Raw genomic sequence first — 4,471 nt, 5'->3', positions numbered from 1 at the left:
AAATTCAAAATAAAAAAACTAATATATTAAAAAAAAAACTAAAAGTGATACTAAGAAAAAGTTACAATAAAAGAAAGTGCTTTGTTACTAGAGTTTGGTAGGTGCTTTGCTACAGTTTTGGTGTAAAATTCTTATTTTGTGTGATAATATTAATGAGTTAGATTGGACTCTCATGGCAGCATCTGTTGTCTCTGCTGATCAGAGGAGGACTACAGAAGTAAAAGAGGAAGAAAAGGTTGTACGGTTCGAAGATGAAGATATGAAGGAAGATATAGAGAAATGTTCAAAAAGCTTAGTCGAAAGGATCTTCAAAGATTGCCAATTCAGCTTAGGAACTATGGAAGCAGCTCTATATACAATTTGGGAATAACCGGAGGGATTAAGGTATTGAATCGGGGGGATATTTTTCAGTTTTTTTTTTTTTTTTTTTTTTACAAAAAAATTGATCTAATCATAATTGAGAAAGGGACACATTGACTATTCAAGAACTATATTTTGAATGTTAAACGTTGGAAGGAAGATACGGTTATTGCAGATGTAGAATTTGCCATAGTCCCTATATGGATTCAATTTTGGAGATTGTTGGAGCAATGCAAAACAAAGAGTCTAGAAAAGAAAGTAGGGGAGGCAATGAGTAGAGTTATGAAATCGGACCTCTTTTAAATTAGGGAAAAGGAGGAACGGCTTCTAAAAGTTAAAGTGAAAATGGATATTACAAAACCGATTAGAAGAATTTTGAAAATCTCATGTAGCAACCAAAAAGTAATTGAACTGCAGCTGAAATATGAAAGAATTGGCAATTATTATAATTATTGTGGTTTTGTAGGGCACGAAAAATATGAGCGTGCATACAGAATTTAGAAGATTCGGAGAAAGGGAAAGTAAGGGATATGTGGGGGGATTGGTTGAGAGCTGAATAGGTAGGAAAGAGAATTGGAGACAAAAAAAAAAACCACAATCCAAAATCAGTTTTCTAACAATGAGGAGAGGAAGCACACAACAACAAAACTTACACCAGTTAGTCTTATTCGTGTTTTGTAAGCCTATCTGTCTATAAAGGCAATGTTCGGATTGACGAAGATAACAATGAAGTATAGAGCAAATTATAAAAGAGCACGAAAAATGGAGGAAGAAAGTGGTTGAAGAATGTAGAGGTGAATTGGAGGAGGTTGAGAAAGAGAAAGAAGCTAGGCAGCAAGTTAACTCTAAGAAAAATTCATAGAGCATATTCTCATTTGGTGCTTCGGCGGAATTAGGAAAAAGGAAAGGAAGGAGAAAGATCAACTTGAAAAAATTGGTAAGGAAAGGAAATGCATATAAACCAATAACAGATCTCAAAAGGAAGTCAACTAGCAGTGAATATAGATATAATTTGAAGAGACACTACCAAGAGAACACCATTTCAGTGAAGATAGATATAATTTATATAACCTTTAGTACATACCTCTTTATATTTAATTAACGCGGTGTGAGGAGGTGATGCAAGTAGGCAACGGTAACAACATTTTAGTTTTTTTTTTAATTATGTTCATNNAATATTAGAAGATAATACTTTTAAAAAATAAACATATCTAATTTAGAATTTAAAAATATAAAAATACTAGTTTTAGTGAATTTCTAACTGATAATAAACAACCTTTTAAAATATAGTCATAACTAATTTCATAATTATTAGATTTGAATAATCTTTAGCTATATAAAAAGATAAGAAAATTATCTTTATTCTTTGGGTTTAGTGCAAAATTAAATTTAAATTTAATTAGGTAGATAAATTTATTACAAGTTTATAGTAAAAAATTGTATTATAATTATTAAACAAGAGTAAAGTATCGTTTTTGTCCCCAACGTTTGGGATAAGTCTTATTTGTGTCTCTAACGTTTAAATTGTCCTATTTGTATCCTTAACATTTATAAAAGTGATTCAATGTTATCTTACTATCAATTATACTAATAAATTAGATTATATTTTCAATTATTCTTACTTGGATGTATTCATTTTCAATTAGGTCTCACTTGGATGTGTTTAATTTTAATATTATACCCACTATTTGTGTTTAGATTTAATTATGTCCCTAGAAAAGTGAATTATGTAAATGTTGTAAGAATTAGTTTCAACTTTTGATGAGCTATTTTTCGGAGTGGATCATCGATTCTATCCCAGACATTTGTATTCTAACTTCAAGAAGAGATTTTTAAAATTCAAACTAAAGCGCTCATGATGTGTAATTGACGGCAGGATAACATTGAATCACTTTTACAAACGTTAGGATACAAATAGGATAATTTAAATGTTAGGGACACAAATAGGATTTACCCCAAACGTTGGGGACAAAAACAATACTTTACTCTATTAAACAGTCAGCTTGATATATGAATAGTATTTTATGAATATCTCAAGTTATAGTTATCCAATTGACTTCGTTCAAAATTTGTTGTAAAAATAACTCATTTCTCTATAAATTTATGTCTAATAACTATTTTCAAATTCAAAATATAAAAAATTTTATAGGACTTTCAAAGTAACAATTCAGATTGAAGATTTCATCTAAACACGAGTTAGATTCTCTTAATGTAATCTGCACATATCTAAGAGCATAGTTGTCAAAATCGAACCGGTAATTGAAGTGATCAGGTAACTGAATTACTGAGTTATTGGTTCCTAGCTTGGTGGTAAGATTGTTCTTGCATGGTGGACTTGCAGAACTGTGGTGCGTCATAAATTTGTTTTCAACTAGATCGAGCGGTTCGGTCCAGTCTAATTTTTACCATATTTGACTGGATTTGGTCGGTTCACTCTCGGTTTGATCGGTTTGTGACGGTTCTCTACTTTAAGCAGTCCTAATTTTGGACTAGATTGGTATTGGGTCTGATTTTCTGATTGAATCAACTGGTCCAGTCCGATTTTAATAACTATGCCTAAGAGCCATTTGAGTATTTCCTTTTTCATTCTATTCTCTTTTTCTATACAAAAATTCTAGGTAACTTATTTTTTCTGTCTTCTATTATCTGTACAAATTATTATTCATATACATTTTTCACTTCATTATAAAAAAAAGCCTTATCTTTTTTCACCTTCTTACTCTCGTTATAGATCATTCGCCAAATTATTCACAAATTTCATTCATATATTGTTTGAGAAAGTATCTTTTCTGAACTATGCTAACTACGGAGACTAGGAATATAGAGATTTTCTTTCTCCGATAAAAATAACATGGACTCAGAGATTTGCACAGGATTCATATTTTTCGCAACCTCAATATTTATATTGAGTTTCATCAAAAGAATGAAACCTATCTCTTAGCCAAAGATATATATCTGCCTATATCGAAACACGCACAAAGTTTAGTCATAAAATAAGTCTCTCTTCGCTAACGAATCGTGTCTATTTATATTGGAATATATATAGAATTTCTACACATTTCACTAGAAGTAAAGATTTTATGCTACTTTTTTTTTTGAATTATATCTTAAATGTTTTTGAATATAGAAACTAGCATTGTATGTCATGATATAATATCTCTTAATTGCATTCACATTAAACATTATAATAACCATCTTATGTGCATTAAAGAACTAAGAGAATGATGCTTTGGTAAAGGAAAGTGACCCTCAAAGACAAGATAATCGAAGTGATCATTCGATAAGAAAAGGTGATTGACAAACTTTTGGGATAAGGACCTTCGGTAAGAGAAGAGGACTCCCATCAATTTTATACACAGTTTGAGTTTAATACTCTCCAAAATCAAAGTAATGTTAAAAGATTGCTTAAGAAAAGTTAAGGTCAATTTCATGTATCGCATAAGAGTTTATATCAATAAAAAATCGTTTTCTTTTCATGTACAGAGAAGTTAAAAAAATGTCAAAAGAAATCAAGTCAATGTTTATATGTTTGTATTCTGTATATTTTAATATTATACGTATTCAGTCATGAGTTACATGTATAATAACATAAGTAAATAAAAAGCATCTAAAAGTCACACCACTTCGACTAATTGAGAATATTGCATCATCACTATTTTTATTTTAAAATTTGAAGTGGTTGGAGATAGATACGATGATACCATACAGATAAATTATTGAGAAATTTTTATTTCTCATCCTCTCTTCATACCATCTTCAGAAATGACGCGGTACGAAATAATACACTACTTGATTGAATTGAAAAAATCAATACACTATAAAATGATTAATAGTGGGATATCAAGGACATAGATAGAGAATGTTAAACATTTGCTCAAATTTATATTAAGACTGGAGAATAGACAATTATTTTAATCATAGATATGCACATTAAGGGAATTAGAATTCTTTTATGTGTCTTATTTTATCTTTGTTGAGGGCTACAATTGTGCCTATTATAGTATTATGTTTGTTTGTTTTATTTATATGATTATTTAATATGTATTGTTTTGTCTATAATCTAGTACGCTCATCTTTCATGTTAATATCACTAGCTCTACTTATATTTCAA

This window comes from Arachis ipaensis, chromosome B08 (assembly GCF_000816755.2).
Source record: "Arachis ipaensis cultivar K30076 chromosome B08, Araip1.1, whole genome shotgun sequence".
In the NCBI taxonomy this organism is placed as follows: domain Eukaryota; kingdom Viridiplantae; phylum Streptophyta; class Magnoliopsida; order Fabales; family Fabaceae; genus Arachis; species Arachis ipaensis.
Note: the sequence above shows the minus strand (reverse complement) of the source record.